Source organism: Papio anubis, chromosome 2, assembly GCF_008728515.1.
Source record: "Papio anubis isolate 15944 chromosome 2, Panubis1.0, whole genome shotgun sequence".
Lineage (NCBI taxonomy): Eukaryota > Metazoa > Chordata > Mammalia > Primates > Cercopithecidae > Papio > Papio anubis.
Genome location: NC_044977.1, coordinates 156,565,751 through 156,587,900, shown reverse-complemented (window position 1 = coordinate 156,587,900; position 22,150 = coordinate 156,565,751). Strand labels below are relative to the sequence as shown.

The 22,150-nt window shown below is 41.8% G+C and overlaps 1 protein-coding gene across 1 annotated transcript in view; it reads left to right on the top strand.

Moving 5' to 3' along the window:
- Window positions 1–22,150, top strand: part of EPHB1 (EPH receptor B1) — a 443,566-nt gene that overhangs the window by 251,412 nt on the left and 170,004 nt on the right. The window lies entirely within an intron of this gene.

The following is a 22,150-nucleotide window of genomic DNA, read 5'->3' as shown; positions in this document are numbered from 1 at the left end:
AGAACAGACAATATTGAAATATATTTAACATACTGCAAAATTCACTCTTTAAGATGGTTTTTAGTATATCCACAAAGCTGTGCGATCATTACCATGATCTTATTAAAAACCATTTCATCAACCCCAAAAGAAAGCCATACTTATTAACAATCACACAACATTTCCAACTCCCCTCAGCCCCTGGTGACCATTAATCCACTTTCTGTCCCTATGGATTTGTTTACTCTGGACATTTTATATAAATGGAATCACACAGTATGTGATCTTTTGTGATTGACCTTGTTCACTTAGCATAATGTGTTTAAGATTGTCTATGTTGTAGCATGTGTCAGTATTTTATTCCTTTCTGTGACCGAATAATATTTGATTGTATGGATATACCACATTTCATTTATGCATTAATCAGTAGATGGACTTTCGGGTTATTTCCATTTTTTTAGCTATTACAAATAATGCTACTATAATTATTTATGTCTAACTTTTTGTATGGACATATGTTTTTAATTTTGTTTGGTATATACCTAGGATTGGAATTTCTGGGTCACATGCAAACTCAGTGTTTGAGTCTGTGAAGCATTATCAAACAGTGTTTTTTATGGTAGTATTATTTTTAAAACTTTTATTTTTAGTTTATGTGGGTACATAGTAGGTGTATTATTGACGAGATACATGAGATGTTTGATATAGGCATGCAGTGCATAATAAACATACCATGGAGAGGGGGTTATCCATTCCCTCAAGCATTTCATTTATCCTTTGCATTATAAACAATCCAATTATACTGTTTTAGTTATTTTTAAATATACAATTAAGTTGTTATTGACTATAGTCACCCTGTCTTGCTATCAAACAGTCGGTCTTATTCATTCTTTCTATTTTTCTTTTTTGTACCCATTCGCCATCCCTACCTCCTCTCAACACCCTCACTACCCTTCCCAGCCTCTGGTAACCATCCTTCTACTCTCTATGTCCATGAGTTCAGTTGTTTTGATTTTTAGATCCCCAAATAAATGAGAATATGTAATGTTTGTCTTTCTGTTCCTGGCTTATTTCACTTACCATAATGATCTCCAGTTCCCTCCATGTTGTTGCAAATGATTGGATCTCATTTTAAAAAAATTTTCCATAGGTTATTGGAGTACAGGTGGTGTTTGGTTACATGAGAAAGTTCTTCAGTGGTGATTTGTGAGATTTTGGTGCACCCATCACCTGAGCAGTATACACTGCACAGTATTTGTAGCCTTTTATCTCTTGCCCCCTCCCACCTTTCCCCCAAGTCCCCAAAGTCCATTGTATCATTCTTATGCTTTTGCATCCTCATAGCTTAGCTCCCGCTTATGGATGAGCACCCCCAACCCAAGTCCCCAAAGTCCACCGTATCATTCTTATGCTTTTGCATCCTCGTGGCTTAGCTCCCACTTATGAGTGAGAACGTATGATGTTTGGTTTTCTATTCCCGAGTTACTTCACATAGAATAATAGTCTCCAATCTCATCTAGGTCACTGCAAATGCTGTTAATTCATTCCTTTTTTATGGCTGAGTAGTATTCCATCGTATATATTTACTACAGTTTCTTTGTCCACTCGTTGATTGTTGGGCATTTGGGCTGGTTCCATATCTTTGCAATTGTTAATTGTGCTGCTATAAACATGCATGTGCAAGTATCTTTTTCATATAATGACTTCCTTTCCTCTGGGTAGATATCCTGTAGTGGGATTGCTGGATCAAATGGTAGTTCCACTTTTAGTTCTTTAAGAGATCTCCACACTATTTTTCTTAGTGGCTGTACTAGTTTACATTCCCACCAGCATTGTAGAAGTGTTCCCCGATCACTGCATCCACGCCAACATCTACTGTTTTTATTGAAATATATTTTTTGATTATGGCTATTCTTGCAGGAGTAAAGTGGTGTTGCATCGTGGTTTGGATTTGCATTTCCCTGATCATTAGTGATGTTGAGCATTTTTTCATATGTCTATTGGCCATTTGTGTATCTTCTTTTGAGAATTGTCTATTCATGTCCTTAGCTCACTTTATGATGGGATTATTATTTTTTTTTTCTTGCTGATTTGTTTGAGTTTGTTGTAGATTCTGGATGTTAGTCCTTTGTCAGATGTATAGATTGTGAAGACTTTTTCCCACTCTGTGGGTTGTCTGTTTACTCTGCTGACTGTTTCTTTTGCTGTGCAAAGCTCTTCAGTTTAATTAAGTCCCAGCTATTTATCTTTGTTTTCATTTCATTTGCTTTTGGGTTCTTGGTCATGAACTTCTTGCCTAAGCCAATGTCTAGAAGGTTTTTTCCAATGTTATCTTCTAGGATTTTTATAGTTTCAGGTCTTGGATTTAAGTATTTAATTCATCTTGAGTTGATTTTTGTATAAAGTGACAGATGAGGATCCAGCTTCATTCTCCACATAACACGTGGTTAGCCAAATATCCCAGGATGATTTGTTGAAAAGGGTGTCCTTTCCTCACTTTATGTTTTTGTTTGCTTTGTTGAAGATCAGTTGGCTCTAAGTATTTCAGTTTATTTCTGGGTTCTCTTTTGTATTCCATTGGTCTATGTGCCTATTTTTATAACAGTACCAGGCTGTTTTGGTGACTATAACCTTATAGTATAGTTTGAAATCAGGTAGTGTGATGCCTCCAGATTTGTTCTTTTTGCTTAGTCTTGCTTTGGCTATGTGGGCTCTTTTTTGGATCCATATGAATTTTAAAATTGTTTTTTTCTGATTCTGTGAAGAATGGTGGTGGTATTTTGATGGGGATCATGTTGAATTTGTAGATTGCCTTTGGCAGTATGGTCATTTTGACAATATTGATTTTTCCCATCCATGAGCATGGGATGTGTTTCCATTTGATTGTGTCATCTGTGGTTTCTTTCAACAATGTTCTGTTGTTTTCCTTGTAGAGGTCTTTCACCTCCTTGGTTATGTATATTCCTAAGTACTTTATTTTATTTTTTGCAGCTATTGTAAAAGGGGTTGAATTCTTGATTTGATTCTCTGCTTGGTTGCGGTTGGTGTAGAGAAGAGCTACTGATTTGTGTACATTAATCTTGTATCCAGAAGCTTTGTTGAATTCTTTTATCAGTTCTAGAGGCTTTCTAGAGAAGTCTTCAGGGTTTTTGAGGTAAATAATCATATCATCAGTGAACAGTGACAGTTTCACTTTTTCTTTACCAATTTGGATGCCCTTTATTTCTTTCTCTTGTGTGATTGCTCTGGCTAGAACTTCCAGTACTGTGCTGAAGAGGAGTGGTGAGAGTGGGCATCCTTGTCTTGTTCCAATTCTCAGAAGAAATGCTTTCAGTTTTCCCCATTCACTATTATGTTGGCTGTGGGTTTGTCGTAGATGGCTTTTATCACATTGAGGTGTGTTCCTTGTATGCTGATTTTGCTGAGCGTTTTAATCATAAAGAGATGCTTGATTTTGTTGAATGCATTTTCCGCATCTATTGAGATGATTATGTGGTTTTTGTTTTTAATTCTGTTTATGTGGTATATCACATTTATTGACTTGCATATGTTAAACTATCCCTGTGTCCCTGGTGTGAAACCCACTTAATCATGGTTGATTATCTTTTTGATATGTTGTTGGATTCAGTTAGCTAGTATTTTGTTAAGAATTTTAGAATGTGTGTTCATCAGGGATATTAGTCTGTAGTTTTCTTATTTGGTTATGTCCTTTCCTGGCTTTGATATTAGGGTGATGCTGGTTTCATAGAACGAATTAGGGAGGGTTCCACCTTTTTCTATCTTGTGGAATAGTGTCAGATGTATTGGTACCAATCCTTGTTTGAATGGCTTGTAGAATTCTGCTGTGAATCTGTCTGGTCCTGGGCTTTTCTGTTGTTGGTAATTTTTAAATTACCATTTCAGTATCGCTACTTCTTATTGGCCTGTTTAGTATATCTAATTCTTCCTGATTTAAGCTAGGAGGGTTGTGTTTTTCCAGGACTTTATCCATGTCTTCTAGGTTTTCAAATATATGTGCAGAAAGGTGTTCATAGTAGCCTTGAATGATCTTTTGTATTTCTGTGATGTCAGTTGTAACATCTCTTGTTTCATTTCTTATTGAGATTATTTGGATTTTCCCTCTCCTTGTCATGGTTAATCTTGCTAATGGTCTATCAATTTTATTTATCTTTTCAAAAAACCACTTTTTGTTTCATTTATCTTTTGTACTATTTTTTTAACTGTTGTTTCAATTTCATTTAATTCTGCTCTGTTCTTGGTTATTTCCTTTCTTCTGCTGGCTTTGGGTTTAGTTTGTTCTTATTTCTCTAGTTCTTTGAGGTGTGACCTTAGAATGTCAGTTTGTGCTCTTTTAGTCTTTTTGATGTAGGTATTTAGGGCTATGAACTTTCCTCTTAGCACTGCCTTTGCTGTATCCCAGAGGTTTTGATAGGTTGCATCACTATTGTCCTTCAGTTTGAAGAATTTTTAAATTTCCATCTTGATTTTGTTTTTGACCCAATGCTCATTCAGGACAGGTTATTTAATTTCCATGTATTTGCATGGTTTTGAAGATTCCTTTTGGAGTTGATTTCATTTTATTCCACTGTGGTCTGAGAGAGTGCCTGATATAATTTCAATTTTTTTTTAATGCATTGAGGCTCGTTTTGTGGCCTGTCATATGGTCTATTTTGGAGAAAGTTTCATGCACAGTTGAATAGAATGTGTATTATGCAGTTGTTGGATGGAATCTTCTGTATATATTTATTAAGTCCATTTGTTCCAAGTGGATAGTTTAAATCTGTTGTTTCTTTGTTGGTTTTCTGTCTTGATGACCTGTTTAGTGCTGCCAGTGGAGTACTGAAGTCCCACACTATTATTGTGTTGCTCTCTGTCTCATTTCTTAGGTCTATTAGTAATTGTTTTATAAATTTGGGAGCTCTAGTGTTAGGTGCATATATGTTTAGGATTGTGATATTTTCCTGTTGGACAAGGCCTTTTACCATTATATAATATCCCTCTTCATCTTTTTAAAGTTTATTTTGTCTGATATTAGAATAGCTTACTCTGCTTGCTTTTGGTGTCAATTTGCATGAAATGCCTTTTTCCACCATTTAAGTTTCAGTTATGTGAGTCCTTTTGTGTTAGATGAGTCTCTTGAAGGCAGCAGATAGTTGGTTGATGAGTTCTTATCCATTCTGCAGTTTTGTATCTTTTAAGTGGAGCGTTTAGACCATTTACATTCAATGTTAGTCTTGAGATGTGAGGTACCATTCCATTTATCATGCTATTTGTTGCCTGTGTACCTTGTTGTTTTTGCTTTTTAAATTGTACTTTTGTTTTATAGGTTCTGTGAGATTTATGTTTAAAGAGGTTCTGTTTTGATGTGTTTCCAGCATTTGTTTCAAGATTTAGAGCTCCTTTTAGCAGTTCTTATAGTGGTGGCTTGGTAGTGGCAAATTCTCTCAGCATTTGTTTGTCTGAAAAAGACTGTATATTTCCTTCATATATGATGCTTAGTTTCACTGGATACAAAATTCTTGGGTGATAATTGTTTTGCTTGAGGAGGCTAAAGATAGGGTCCAAGTCACTTCTAATTTGTAGGGTTTCTGCTGAGAAATCTGCTGTTAATCAGACAGGTTTTCCTTGATAGCTTACCTGGTGCTTTTGTCTCACAACTCTTAAGATTCTTTCCTTTGTCTTAACTTTAGATAACCTGATGGCAATGTGCCTAGGCAATGATCTTTTTGCAATGAATTTCCCAGGTGTTTTTTGAGCTTCTTGTAGTTGGATGTCTAGGTCTCTAGCAAGGCTGGGAAAGCTTTCCTCAATTATTTCCCCAAATATGTTTTCCAAACATTTAGATTTCTCTTCTTCCTCAGGAACACCAATTATTCTCAGGTTTTGTCGTTTAACAAAATCCCAAACTTCTTGGAGGCTTTTTTCATGTTTTCTTATTCTTTTTTCTTTGTCTTTGTTGGACTGGATTAATTCAAAGACCTTGTCTTCAAGCTCCAAATTTCTTTCTTCTACTCATTCAGTTCTGTTGCTGAGACTTTCCAGAGCATTATGCATTTCTATAAGTGTGTCCAGTGTTTCCTGAAGTTTTGATTGTTTTTTCTTTATGCTATGTATTTCCTCGAATATTTCTCCCTTCACTTCTTATATCATTTTTTGGATTTTATTGCACTGGGCCTCGCCTTTCTCTGGTGCCTCTTGGATTAGCATAATAAGTAACCTCCTGAATTCTTTTTCAGGTAAATCAGGGATTTCTTCTTGGTTTGGATCCATTGTTGGTGAGATAGAGTGATTTTTTTGGAGGTGTTAAAGGATCTTGTTTTGTCATATTGCTAGAGTTGGTTTTCTGTTTCCTTCTCATTGAGTAGGCTCTGTCAGAGGGAAAGGGCTGAAGGCTGCTATTCAGATTCTTTTGTCCCACAGTATGTTCCCTTGATGTAGTACTCTCCCCCTTTTCCTATGGATGTGACTTCCTGAGAGCCAGGCTGCAGTGATTGTTACCTCTCTTCTGGGTCTAGCCACCCAGCAAATCTGCCAGGCTCTGGGCTGGTACTGGGGGTTGTCTGCACAGAGTCCTGTGATGTGAACTGTCTGTGAATCTCTCAGCCGTGGATACCAGCACATTCTGGTGGAGGTGGCAGAGGGGTGAAATAGACTCTGTGAGGGTTCTTAGCTTTGGTGGCTTGATGTTCTGTTTTTGTGCTGGTTGGCCTACTGCCAGGAGGTGGTGCTTTCAAGAGAGCATCAGCTGTGGTAGTACGGAGAGGCACTAGTGTGAGGAATGGGGGGCCTAGAACTCCCAAGAGTACATGCTCTTTGTCTTCAGCTACCAGAGTGGGTAGGGAAGGGCCATCAGGTGGGGGCAGGGCTAGGCATGTCTGAGCTCAGACCCTCCTTGGGCGTGTCTTGCTATGGCTGCTGTGGGGGATGGGGGTGAGGTTTTCAGGTTAATGGAGTTGTGTACTTAGGAGGATTATGGCTGCCTCTGTTGAGTCATGCAGGCTGTCAGGGAAGTGGAGGAAAGCTGGCAGTCTCACCTAGCTCCTAGCTCCCATGCAATCTGAAGGGCCTGTCTCACTCCCACCATCCCCGCTCTAACAGCACGGGGTCTGTTTCCAGGCAGTGGGCAAGGAGGGCTGAGAATTTGCCACAGGTTACCTGCCTCCCAGCTGGGAAAGAAAAGGGCTTTAGTTCTTCCCCTGCCTGTGGAGTCTGCATGCCAGATTGGTGCCCTCCCCTGAGTTCTGGCCAGAAGGCTTCACAAGTTCATATTGTTACAAAGTTCATATTGTTACATACAAGTTCATATTGTTACAAAGTTCAGCTGGAGACTACCTTCTCCCTATGGCATTTTCCCAGTGTCTCTGGCCGCCCTGATGAAGGATCCCTGTGGTACCAGGCAGGAATTGCCTGCTTGGGGATCCCAGTAAGCTCCCAGAGCCTTTCTCGCAGCTTCCTCTGCCCCTGTATTTTGCTCAGCTCTCTAAATTGACTCTGCTCCAGGTAAGGTCTGAATCTTCTCCCATAAACTAGACCTTCGGTTTCCCCAGTCGGGGGCGGGGGGTGTGTTCAGGGTCAGAGGATCTCCCTTTCCCACTTCTGCAGTTTGGACATTCATAGTATTTGGGGTGTCTTCCAGGTCTTGCAGGAGCAGGTCACTTCCTTCAGAGGGTCTGTGGGTCCTCTCGGGATTCCTGGTTTATTCCTGCAGTCATTCTGGAGCTAAAATTCATGACGTGAGCCTCCGTCCTCTGCTCTGTCTGTCCAAGACAGAGCTGCAATCTAGCCCTGCCTCCCATCTGCCATGATGATCGGGAACCAATCCAAACTGTTTTTCAAAGTGGCTATTCCATTTTACATTCCCACCAGCAATGTATGAAGATTTAATTCTCTACATCCTCACCAATACTTGTTAATATCTGTCTTTTTTATTATAGCCTTCCTAGTAGGTATGAAGCGATATTGTGGTTTCAATTTGCATTTCCTTAGTTATTAATGATATTGAGCATCTTTTCATGTGTTTACTGGGGCTATTGGGCTTATCTGTTCTATTTCTTTACCCATTTTTAAATTGGTTTGTCTTTTTATTGTTGTTGTGAGTGTTATGTATTCTGGATACTATTGTCTTGACAGATATATGATTTACAAATAATTTCTACCATTTTGTGAGTTGTATTTTTACTTTATTGATAGTGATTTTTGAGGCACAAAAGTTTTTAATTTTGATGAAACCCAGTTTACCTCTTATTCCTTTGTATTGCTTGTGCTTTGGTGTCATATCTAAGAAGCCCCATTACCTGATCCAAGGTCACAAACATTTATGCTTATGATTTAAAAAATTTTTTTATAGTTTTAGCTTTTTTCATTTAGCTCTTTTATCCATTTTGAGTTAATTTTTGTATTGCACTTTGTTAAGCCATCAATTCAATTAAAAACCAAACAAAACCTCTGAGTTGGTCCAAGTCAAATAGGCATATGGGTCACCAGTTTCGCAAGTTCTGAGCAGGGGATTTCGTAGTACTCTCTGCTGCTCTTCTGTCAGACTCACAGTCTTTTTTGACTTAGTGGGGAGTAACCTAGACCCCAAGGAAGACAGTTTGGAACAAGACTTACAGTAGCAGTAGGCACTGATGGGAGCTATCCTAGGGCAGGGAAATGTGCTGGCTACCCTGATGAGAAAGGCCATATGAACATGAATGTGCTCGCAAGCCGGCTCCACAGCTGGGTGAGGCCTTACCAGGTGGGATTGAAACAGATCCCAGGTTCTGTGGGCTTCAGGCCTGGCATGCTCACCTATACATGTCCTTCCAGAGCCCAAGTGCTGGCATGGTTTCTGGAGATCTGGATCCTCTTGCTAGTTTACTATAACCAGCTATGTGATCCCAGGCCACTCACTGAACCACTTTGAGCTTTCAGTACTTGCTCTGAAGCTTGACACCAATAACCTTGTGTTCAAATTTTGATGATCACTCGAGTCCCACCAATACATGATTTTTTTTTAAAGCTAGAATGATTTGATTATGGCAGCATCAAGTAGTATTTCCCCAGATGTTTGCCATCTGGGGAAATGAGAGAAAAAGTACTTGTTTGGTCAAATGACTGACACTCACTAAATCAAATACAAACAGATGTCTTTACTGCAAGACTTTTCAGAGCCTTTCTCAGAACACATAGCCTGAATCTATAGAAGGGGGATGTGCTATGCAGCTTCCAAAGTGTTCAACTGGGGAAGAGTTATTGCAAAATGGAATCCTTTCTAGTTCAAACAGTGCAAATGAAACCACCATCATGGAATGGAGCTGGACTTTCATCTGTGTGTGATGTTGTGTGGGTCACAAGCCACGTTATCCAACGTGATACACAGAGTTATGCCTCCCAGAACTTCACACTCTGTTGCTGCCTAAAAAAAGTCCATGAAGCTGGCCTAGGTTATGGAAAGGGACTCTGGTCCTGTAAGGCCTTCCAATCTTCCCACCAGGTTGGTCTGACATTCAGGGCTGCCTGCATTCCTCTTTTGGGCAGCAATGAAACTCTACGAAACCCTAGAGTTTACTTGACCTGCTTTAGACCACTGGGCTTGATCACGTCACAGGTAGAAAGCCAGGGTGTCTCTGGACTTACACACCAGCATTCCTTGCAGTACTGACCACTATAAACTGGCCAGAACTGTGAAACTGAGTCCTAGTGTTTGGGAATGAGTCCCAGGTTCAAGGAAGTAAGAAAGGGACTTGCAAGGCCACTGTGCAAAATGACCTTTCTCTTTTCATCAGTCCAGGGCATTTCCTTATTATCATGACGAGTTTGGGATGGGGTAGGTAATAATAATAATGAAGAAAAAAAAATAATGCACAGTAACAATTTAATTTATACTTCATTAATAATTTTATAATATATCCTTTTTGCGTTCTATTTAACTCCTTGGTTTTAGACATTTTAAGACAAATGTTTCCATTGTTTTGCATTCCTAAAGTAAGTGTTGAGAGTTGTGTGATGGATGGTGGGGTCAGAATGAGTATTGGGCATAGGAGAGAAAGCTCTGTAACTGTGACAAGTAGATGCAAAGGGAGATCAGATCATAGGCTTTTATTCTGCACATAGTAAAAAATGATGTGCATGGTCAAGTGTTCATTATACTACAGTGTCACTCTGGCCAGGGAGGGTCAGATGGGTGATCTCTCTGGTCTATGCTCCTCCTTCTCAACCTGGAAGCTTTCATGGAATGAGCAATATATCCTCAAATACTGTCCCCTTCAAGGACTAAGGAGATCCATCCAGCCAGTCTTCCTTTGCTGATCTGTTTTGACTCTGCTATGGCACAAGGCTTTTAAGCCAACAATGTAGAAGGCTTTGCTGGTAGAACCACTAAGGAGACCCAGATTCCACACATTGATTCCCTTTGTGTTGGGATGCAAAGGTGAAACCATACAGTCTCTACTCCTGGGAATATCAGGGGTGACTGGATCCAGATAATTTTAGGTTTAGGCTGAGAGCGGTAAGATCTCAGAAAAAGACAGGTACAGATTTGGGAGCTCAAAAGAGGCAAAGATCATAGCCAGCTAATCTGAGAGGTAGAAAGTCTTTGTAAGACTAAAACAAATGTAGGAGTTGAATATGCTGCACTGGGGAAAGGATTTAGGTGGCTGCTTCTGAGAGCTCCAGAAGGCAAGCTGCAGTTATGTGATGAGATTAAGTGCTGGACCAGAATGTGTGGAGTCTCACATTGTGGACTCTGGGGATAGAAAATTTAAAGCAGTTTGACACTCTTTCTGCTCCAGCACCATTTCCTTTGACGTTCTGGGAGACCTCCCCTTAGTGCTTTATTTTGATGATGAGTGAAAAAACTCATGGCTCTAAATGCCATCTGTACGCTAATGACTCCAAAATTTACATCTCATCCCAGACCTGAGCTCCAGACATATACTCACCTGCTGATTTGACATCTCTCCCTGGATGGCTAATAGGCATTTCAAACTGAGTGCATTCCACACTGAACTCTTGATTTCCTTTTTCACTGTTGTTGCTCCCCACTTTTCACCATCTCAATAAATAACACTACCACAGATCCAGTTGCTGAATGAAGAAAAGTTAGGCCATTCTTGATTCTTCTGCTCAACATCTTTCCCAGCCCTGCCCCCAGTCCCCTAGCACATTATGTCAGCTCTATCTCCAGAATAAGTTCCAGCTGCCATGTCTGTTCTTGCCTTCTACAGACCACTCCACACAGCAGGCAGATGAACGGCTTTAAAAACACAAGTAGGGCCTGTAATCCCAGCTCTTTGGGAGACTGTCAGGTGGGTCACCTGAGGCCTGAGGTGAGGAGCTCAAGACCAGCCTGGCCAATATGGTGAAACACCATCTCTACTAAAAATATTTAAAAAGTAATCGGGTGTGGTGGCGTGCACACCTGTAATCCCAGCTATTCAGGAGGCTGAGACAGGAGAAATGCTTGAACCTAGGAGGGGGAGGCTGCAGTGAGCCAAGATCATGCCACTGCACTCCAGCCTGGGTGACAGAGTGAGATTCCATTTCAAAAACAAACAAACAAACAAACAAACACTCAAGTAGATCAGCCACTTTCCTCTTTAAACACCCCCGGTGACTTAATTCACTTATAATGAAATCAAATTTTTTACCAGCCCTCTGGAAACTGACTCCGTTCTGCTCTCCAACTGCGGCTCCCTCCACTCTGCCTGGTCTCCGAGCTGCAGCCACACAAGACTTCCCGCCGATCCCCACCACCAGCCTCACTCCTGCCTGGGGGCCTTGGCACATGTCACTGCCTCTGCCTCAGAAGCTATTTCCCGATTCTTTGTGTGTCTGGCTCTGACCTTGCAGTCTAACATGCCCTCTCTTCCCCATCTTTGTTACCCCATTTTATCCTGTTTTACTTTCTATAAAGAGAATCCATATATGAAACCTTCTTGTGCAGTTGTTTATTTATTGTACCATCTTTCTTCTTTTCTCACTGGAATGGAAGCTCCACGAGAGTGTTGCTCTTTTTTCTTCTTGGTCTGTTTTGCTTGATTTGAGTTGGTCCCTACATTCTCTAGTTGATCGGAGGGGGTATTTATTCTAAGTCTCATCATGAGTTCATAGATGTAAACATACTTCATGCATTTCAACCAATAGATATTTGTTTAATGAATGGGACATTTGAATGAATGCAAGTTAAGAACTTTCTATAGGCTCTCAGGTTTTTTTTTTTTCTTTCTTTTCAGAGTTTGTAGTCCCAGATTTTATATGAAAAATCATTGTATGATTTTTTTCTAGGGTTAATTCTACTATTTGAGTATTTTCTTAGTACTCTGGGGATTTGTTGAATAAACAACATAGGCCCTGCTTTTATGGAGACTTTTATCCATCTGCTACTGAACACAAGAGTTTTAATTAGATCTTGAATTATTTTATTATCAAAACCTGCTGTTGCATCCTCTGCACCTGTCACCTAGTAGGAGTTCACAAAAGTATTTTTAACATATTTATAATGGAAAATTTTAAGCACATGCAAAAGTAGAGAGAGTGGTATAACAAACTCACTTTTACCCGTCATTCAGCTTCAACAATTGTCAAACCAAGACCAATCTGACTTTAACTAATTCCTTATGTTGAAGCAGATTCAAGACATCATGTCATTTTATCAGTAAATATTTCAGAGCATATCTCTAAGATATAAGAATTATTTAGGGTAAATAACCACAATGCCATTATCACATCTAAGCAAATTTATAATAATCTCTGAATATCATCAAATATGCAGAGAGTGTTCAAAATTTCCTAAGTGTTCTCTCTCTTTCTCTCTCTCTCTTTTTTTAAATTTATTTGAATCAGGCTAAGAAGTTCCTTAAATTGCAGTGGGTTTATTATCTCTTTTTAGTCTCTTTTAATCTATAGTTTTCTCCCTTTCTTTTTTCTTTTTTGAAATCTGTTTGTTTAAGAAACCAGGTTGTTTGTCCTGTGGAGTGTTCCATAGTCTGAGTTTACTCATTGCATTCCAGTGGTGGTGTTTAGCATGTTCCTCCATCCTCTGCAATTTCTGTAAATGGGAATTAAAAAGTTTGATAAGATTCAGGCATATTTATTTGGAAAGAATACTTCAACTTCATATCCATCCATGGAGGCACATCATGTCTGATTTTCTCTCGGTGGTGGTAGGGATGTTGATTCTCGTTGTCCAGATCCAGTCTTTCATTAGGGTTTGCAAAATGTTACTATTCCAATTCTATCACTCTTTCTGCATATATTAACTGAAATATTTTATAAGAAGAAAATTGCCCTTATTTAGGTATAGTTTGTATAAGAAAGGCATATAAATGCTTGATTCTCTCTCTTGATCAGTTTTCAAGATAATGAGTTGGTCTCTACATTGTCCAGTTGATCAGTGGAGTGTTTAAATATCATCATGAGCTCATAGATTTAAACATACTTTATGCATTTCAATCAATCAGTATTTGTTGAATGAATGAGAAACTGAATAAAAGCAAGTTTAGAATTGTCTCTATGCTTTCAGGTTTTTTTTTCTCCACTCCAGACTTTGTAGTCCCAGATTTTGTAAGTAAAACTGTTGTATGATTTTGTTCTAGGGTTAATTCTACTGCTTGAGTATGTCCTTAGTACCCTAGGATTTTTACTGAATGAACAACATAAGCCTTACTTTTATGGATACCTTTATCCATCTGCTACTAATCACACCATTTTTAATTAGATGTTAAATATTTTCTTGAAACCTGCTGAAGTGTTTCCCACCTGGGAAGGTGTTGGTCACTGATCAATTGCACTTACCTAGTCTTGGCCCCAGCTCCTATACTGTGGCTTTGGGCCATCCCCTCCCCTCTGGGCCTCAGTTTCCCCATATGAACATGTAGGGATGGCACTATGTCATTATGAAGGCTCTTTCCTATCCTTACATTTTGGGGAGCTCTCTTTCCTGCATACTGCATGTGACCTCTAAGTAAAGGCCGTGTAAGCAGCATCAGAGGGGCAAGCAAAGTTTCAGGATGGTAGGGTGGGAATGAGGAGTGAGACCCACAGGCCAGGGTGAGAGCCTACCCTGCATAATCCAACAAGCAGCTCAAAAGGACCCCTCGCTGTAATACACCTACCATTGCCTGTGTGGTTTTCTTTAATAACTTCCTGGAGTTTGGTGGGAGCGGGAGGTGCCAACTAGGTTAGGAAAGATTTCTGGGATTCTTTGGTAGTCTCCAAAGGAGGAAAGACTAGGTGCTGGATACAAGCAGTTTCAAAGTATGAGCCTTTAAGCATGTTGGTTGGATGTCTGAAGTATCCCCCACCAGCCCTGGGCTTCCTGTTCAGTCATCTCTACCACCTGTCACTGTTGCCCTTTTTGGAGGCTGAGACAACCTTGCCAACTGCCCTGCCCATCTGAGAATTCAGACATCTGGAGTGCCAGAGTCTGCTGACTCTCCCTTTTGTCAACTGCAGGATTAGATTGCCTGGTAATCGGTAGCCAGAATCCATGAGCCATTTGATGAGCAGACCTGCTGCTGAGCTGTTGTCTGCTTTTCACCCTCCAATTGCAGGGCCCCCATTTCCCTGTCCATTTCATCATGCAACCCAAGCACCCAGGTAGAAGGCCTGTTGACCTGATGCTCCCATGGACCTGCTGAGGTATCTTAAGATGATGAAATGTCTCTTTCTTCTGCCTCCCACACTAGCTACCAACAGCTAGGAGCTGATGGGCTTTGTGCTCCTTCAGGAATAAGGGCTTGGCTGATGATAGGGTGTGGTGGCTTATATGGCATCATCCACAGCTCTTCTCAGTCCCTAGGTGGTAGAAAGAGAGAAGCAGCTGGCAGGAGGCTACTATCCTGCCTCCAGTCCATCAGACTCACAGTTCTTCTTAATCACTGCCATTGCTAATTCTTACTGAGTGTGGACAGTGGGTAGGTCACTCTATGAAGGAGGAGAGATGCTCTTTACCTGCAAGGGGCTTGCATGATGGAGAGCACCTGTAGGTAATGTTAGCCCTTTCTCCCATTTGATGCGGTTAGGGATGGATGAGTAGATGGTCAGTCACATCAGTGGTTGGAAACCATCCCAAGAGATGGCCTCCTGGTGTTTATTTGGAAATGCTGAAACAATTGGATATCCATAAGCAGGAAAAACAAGATTACCTCACACCATATACAAATATTAACTCCAAGTAGATCATAGACCTGAAAAGAAAAGCAAAAACTGTAAAACTTCTATGAAAATGTTTTGACCTTAGGGCAAAGATTTCTTAGATATGACTCCAAAAGCACAATCCATAGGTGAAACATTGATAAATTGGATTTGGGAAAAATATTTGTACATCATATATCTGATAAGGGACTTATATTCTATATATATGTATATAGAACCCTTAAATACATTAGTAAAAAGTCAAACAACTCAATTTAAAAATGAGCAAAAAATGCATGGGGATTTCAGCAAAGAAGATACACAAATGGTTTTTATACACATGAAAATATGCCCAACATCATTAGTCAGTAGGGAAATGCAAATTAAAAACACAATGATATACTACTTTACACTCACTAGAATGGATATAATTTTAAATTCAAAAATGGAAATCTTATACAATACTGCTGGGAATGTAAAATTGTACAGCTGCTTTGGAAAACAGTTTGACAGTTTCTTAAGTTAATTATAAGTTTACCATATGACCCAGCAATTCCACTCCTAAGTTTTTTACTCAAGAGAATGAAAACATATGTCCATGAAATGACTTGCATGCAGATATTCACAGCAGCATTATTCATAATAGCCAAAAGGTGGAAACCATCCAAATGTTTATCAGCTGGTGAATGGATAAACAAAATGTGGTATATCCATACAATGGAATATTGTTCATCAATAAAAAGGAATGAAATACTGACACACATTACAATATGGATGAATGCCAAAACATTGTGCTAAGTTATTGAGGCCAGATTTTAAAAATGTTGAATGAATCCTAGAAATGTCCAGAAATGACAAATCTACAGAAACAGAAAGTAGATCAGTGGCTGCCTAGAATTAGGGGTAGGAGGAGTTATGGCGCCTGAGGGACATTTACGGGGTGGTAGACATGCTCTAAAATTCGATTGTGGTAAGAACTCTATGAATTTACCAAGAATCACTGAACTTTATAAATTTACTCAAATTCATTGAATAATTTACAATGAATTTTATGATATGTTAATTATACCTCCATAAAACTGCTTAAGATAAAAAAGAAAGAAAGACGGGTAGACTCCAGAATGCATTTTGCCAAAGGAACCGCCTAGGACAGGGAGAGAAGGGGAGAGTGGGCTTAGGACCCCGTGGGACAAGTCTCAGTCTCCAGGGAAGGCTGCAGGCCACTGGTGTGAGGACGTGCCATTCCCCTCTGCAGGAGTAGCAGTCTTGGACAGCATCAGCTTACAATACCCTGCTCCCAGGCTTGTTCTCTCTTTCTCACCCACATATCTGGGACCATTCCTGCTCTCTGAACCCCTCAGCCACCATGCCTTTGACTTGCAGTCACAGACTTGCCCCTCTCCCTGCTGTGATGTCACCATCCCTCTTGCCCACTCCATTGTTCTGAAGCCTAGGTCCTCTGATGAGCATGCCCTGCTTTCTAGTGTACATCATTGGGCCATGGATGGCTAGGCTTAGAGTTGTTGGGAGATGGTCTCAAACCTAGGTAGGAGGAAGATACGGTAGAGGAGCTTACTGGACAGAGAAAGGTAGGGTAGCAGGAGCTGAAGGAACAGAGTGTGGGACATGGGTGGAGGGGAAACATAAAGACCCTGAGATGCATACATGGTGCATCCTGGTGCTACAGGAGGAACTAGAGCAGACCCAGGAAGGCCCATTCCAGGGCCACAACCCAGTGACTGGAAGTAGGAAGCTCAGAAGCTGCAAAGGAGTTTGTGGTTGACTTTGCTGGATTTTGAGAAACAAGATACACTTTGCTCCCCTCACATCCCCCATACCAGAAGGTTGATCTTTGCCATTGGTTTAGTTTACTTCCATGTATAAAGCAGCCCTAATTTTGGAGCCCTTATTATGTGGAAGACTCTATAGAAAGCATGTGATAGCACTGATTTGTTTAATCTTCACAAAATCCTTTGAAGTAGGTGCTATTATTACCACTCCATTTTGCAGATGATGGAACTACGGTCCAGAGAGTAAAGTAAGTTATTCAAAGTATGAGAATCGATCACAGTTATCTCAGTTCTGCAGTAACCTCATTGGGAGGTCACTGGCATAAGAGTTCTTGTGAGCAGACAGCACAGTGCTCCAATATCTAGCAACCAGCATCACAGTGTTAAGCCCAAATAGTTCTGGGTTAGGAATGTATCAGAAATCATGGACATAAGTAAAAACAAGCAAAAAAAACAAACAAACAAACAAAAAAAACCCAAAACCAAAGAAACACTAAACAGTTACCCATGATTGTATCTTCTCAGAGGATTAATGCCTCTCTTGGGCTTAGACAGTAATAGCCTGGAAGGCTAGAATGAGTTGATAATGGAGTGTTGAGCCTACAGAGTGATGGTGACATATTTCTGGGCCCATGCCTACATCCAAATGGATACCCATGCCTGCATTCAGTTGGTGCCACATGAGGAGACTTCTGCCTTCATTCAAACAAAATATATGCCCCTTTATCCAATTGAGACCCATAGCCTTCCTCAAAAAGGGGCTTATGCCTCAGTTTAAATGGAACCCATGCCTCCATCCAACTGGTTCATGTGGAGACTTCTGCGTGCTGTTGCTGCCACAGATCCCCTGACCCCATTAGTGCAAACACTCTGAAAGGCTCTGCTCTAAATCCTGGTTTGGGAGTAGGCCTCCATCAGCACCTCACCTCCTAGAGCCCAGCCATCATCACATAGATGGTGATAGTGGAGCGCTGGGTAGGAGACCATGACAGTGGAGTCCTGCAGTCCTGAGCTCCCTCGTGGCAGCTCTCCTACTCTTTCCCTTCAGCTTGATTGTTATTCCAAAGGCCTCGTTATGGAAATTACAAAATAATGGTTCTGCATTTTGTTAGTGTGTGGTTATATGTACGCTAATTATCATTCCTGGGTACCCTCTCTCAGAGGCACTGCGGAGGAATCCAGAGACATGGCTCTCTCTTCATTGTAGCTTTGCTGTTCTCCCCTTCGCTGCCTCCCTTCACCCCAGCTGGAGTGTTGAGTAGACATGGCCATCCCAAGCCAATTTCCTGTGTCCAGCGGGGTACCTGGAACTTAAGGGTGTCCCTGGCTGGATAAACTTAGGACAGTGCATCTGTGTAGCAAGTGCACTGTTTTAACAGAGATCCTGTTTGTTTGAGGTGGCTTTAGTAGATAATGAGGGATGGACAAGTGTTCCACTGCACTTCATGGGATTGTCATTGTGTGGCAACGCTGCCTCCCTGGCCTGCACACTTCTCCCTAGCTGTTATTTGTAAGGTTGAGAAAGAGAAAGGGGAGAGAGGAATCTCCTGGGGAAGCGAGGTATTCCTGCAAAGCCTGGTCCAGTTGTGATGCTCTCTTCAGGGCAAAACCATGGGCTCAGAGGGAGGCTTCACAGAGGAGGTAGAGTGCCCAAGGGCAAGATATCAGAAGGGAAAAAGTGGGCCCAGAGAGAAGGGGGAGGGGTGCAGGAGGAGAAATTCTGCCCAAAACCAAAACTCCTATGGCTAAGGACAAAGTTAATCAGATTCTTTTGAAAGGAAATTGTTTCTGGGGTAAGTGAAGCCTTCTTAATAATAAAGGGTGAATCGCTCCAGTCTAATTACCCCTGGGGACACTTGGGGGTGGGGCACAGGTAGCACGATCAGAGATCCAAGATTGAATAGTCTGAGGAGAGAGTGGTCCTGGAGGAAGGGAGGGGCAGCAGGTGTGAAAAGGGTTCAGAGACTGGGGTGGTGGCAGTGGGACAATTTGGCATCTTTAGGATTTCAGTGCTGGTGAGAATGGCTGGAAGTCACAGTCAGAAGCTTCAAACTACACCTTCCCTGTACTTTGATCAGGCTTGAGTGAGCTACTTAACGTCTCTGTAGCTTGGTTCCTGCATCTGTGAAATGGTATAATAATAGCACGTCTAGTGGGAGAATCCCACATGACAATATAGCTAAGCCCTTAGCACAGTGCCCCCCCAGAGCAAGTCCTTGCCCATGATGGTTATTCACTGTCATTATTGTGCATTGCTATTGTGTTGTTTTGAGAATTGAGTGATATAATTCCTGTACAGCATCTAGTACAGTGCTTGGAACTTAACTACTGAATATTCACCATTGACTGTTGCTTTTACATCCAGCCTCTTCCAGTTCAGACAGGCATCCTCCATTGCAGATCTCCATCCTATCTCCATCTAGAGACTTGTGGAGAATCAGGTGAAGGAGGGGAGGGGAGGAAGAAGAAGGAGGTTAGCTCAGGATTCTACCTTACCTTCTCCTCTATCATCACCAGAGCATGTGGAGTCTGAGGAATTTCATAGTCTTGGTGCTTTTGAATATGTTCCTCAGAAGTTCTCAGAATGTGCAGCTTAAGTGTTTGGGGAGAATTGTTTTAACCTATTTTAGAACAAAAAGCTGTGTATTAACCATGTGTATGGAGGGTGGAGGGAGATTATGTAAAAATATTCTGGGGTTTTCGAGTAGAATCAGATTTGCTAAAGGGGCTTACAAAATTCTCACAAGGATGGAGAGACAAAGGTTAGCATAGGCCACTGAGCACTTTTAGGTTGGCCACTAATTATTAGGGAACCAATAGCCAGAAGACCCTGGCAGGGATGGTCACTGCTTCTAGCACCGAGGCAGGTAGGGCATAGAAAACACCTGGAGGTTACTGCAAAACGTCATGTCTGCCAAAACGCGTGGGCTGCTCTCCACCACTGCCCAAGGAGCTTCTGTTCTCTTCACCTCCTGTGTCTGGTGGGAGAGCTTCTCATTGATGGACTCTAACCCAGACCCCTAGAGGCTGGTGTTCTGAGAAATATGGCTTACATGTTTCCAGCCCCTCTGAGCCTGAGAGGAGTATAATGGGGGCTGATTTGCTGGCAGACAATCCACTGATGTGAATGTGACCTCTTCAATACCTAAATGGCAATGATCATGGATGCAGAGGCAGGGCCAACACCAGGACAGCAAGAGGGCAGAGAATGCTACCAATTTGCTGTAGGCAGAAGACACAGAGCTGCATAACTTCTGCGGGGAAAGAGGAGAAGAAGAGGAGGAGGGCTGTGTGTGCTTCCCTGTCAGGCAGATGGAACAGCAGCAGGAGTGGGGAGATCCAAGCAGAAGGCCCAGGCTGGGAGGCATGAAATGCAGGCTCTTCCCAGCATGGGTGATTGGCAGGAGAGGCAGGACTCAGAGGCTTACAGAAAATGTGCCTTGTCCCCAGAGGACCCTAAAACTGGGTCAGGACTGATAGAAGAGACTGGGGAAGCATGTTCCATGGGAGAACTGCAGGGGCACTGTGGACAGAGATGAGAGCCAAAGAACCATTGCAGATATACAGTCTTATAATTAACTCAATTCAACAAGTACTTGAAACAGCCACGTGGTCTGGGCAGGACCTTGGACACAGAAGTGTGCAAAGATAAGCTGGTTACAGGCTGTGCTCTCAGAAGAGTTTCTTGAGAGACCAAATGATGATGATGATGATGATGATGATGATGATGATGATGAAGAACTAACTCTTCTAAGTGCTTGCCATGCAAATCACTGTACATGCATTATCACATTCCTAATTTACAGATGGGGATCCTGAGGCTTAGAGAAGTTAGTGACTTGCCTGTGGTCACCACATAGCTTTTGAAAGGATCTATTCCTCGGATCCCAGACTCCACATCCCGTAGGGACAGTGGTAAGGAGATTCTGGAAGGAGACATTCATGCCAACTGGAAATGAGGGATACTTTCATGGATAGGGTGGAATGTGAGCTAAGCCATAGAGAATAGGACACATTTCAGGTTTAGAGATGGGAGAGAAGGGCACCCAAGATAGTGGGATTCATGTGAGCAAAATAGTGGAGGAGCATAAGTCACATAGTAGAGAAAAGTACAAAAGAGCTCTTAAAAGTCTCACCTGTCTATCCCCAAATTTCTGCTTATTTAATACAAGTCCACGAGTACTGTCTAGGTACTGGCAGTCTGATTCATAGGGTACTGGGGGAGCAGGGAGCAGCTTGGCAGGGGAGGCAAGCAGGTGAGCAGACAGTCATACCCAGCGTGGGACGTTCTGCAGTTGAGGCATGTGGAAGTCAAGAGCTGGCACAAAGCAAGAAGTGCTTCTGCACAAGGGGCCTGAGCAATTCTGCATGTGGGTGGGAGCTTCTCAGGCAGCCAGGCAGAGGAAGCCAGAAAGCCATATCCAGCTGTGTTCACCGGGGGCCAGTCTTCCATTTGCCTGGAATTCTAGATGGTATTTGGGAGGCTGGGACAGGGAGAGGCTGGAAAAGCGAGCAGGGCCAGATGATCCCATCGGAGCAGCTGTAGAAAAGTCATGTCAGGGCACTGGGCTCCATTGTGAAGGCTGGGGAGCCCTCAGGGTTTTAGACAGGAAAGGGCATTGTCAGATCTGGGTTATGGGATCTCTGGCAGGTGTACAGAGACGAAAGCAGCAGGAGGGAAATTAGGAAGCTAGTGACAAGAGGAAGGCCAGGCCAAGGCAGGGATAGAAAGAGGGAGATTTAACAATAGCTCAGAATGTCAACATGACAGGACCTGGTGACAGTTGGATGTGGGAAGGGAGGGAACGTTAGGGAAACAACAGGCTTTGAGACATTTGCCTTGGGCTGTCCACAGGAAAAGTCCAATAGACAGGTTGAAAATACAGAAGAGAGGATGAAGCCATTAGGGCAAGGCTCGGATCCCAGAAGAAATGGCATGAAATGAGACTGAGGATGAGAGTAAGGAGGGTGGATGGTGGGGGAATTAATTTCTGTCACCAGGAACACCTTCTCCCAAGCTGAGGAGGTGCAGGTGGGAGGAGGTGGTGATACTCCCACCTGCTGTTCTCCTATTTTTCTCACTGGAGCTTTTAGTTATGTGCGTAGTGTATAGAAGTTAGTGCTACACATGTTAATTAAGGCCTGCATATTAAAAATAATAGAGGCCAAACGAATCCATTGTATGCTTTGTCCCTCTCACTCCATCCCCAAGCTGCCCAGAAGACACAGAACTAGTTCTTGAGCCCCTGGTCTACATGAGGCTC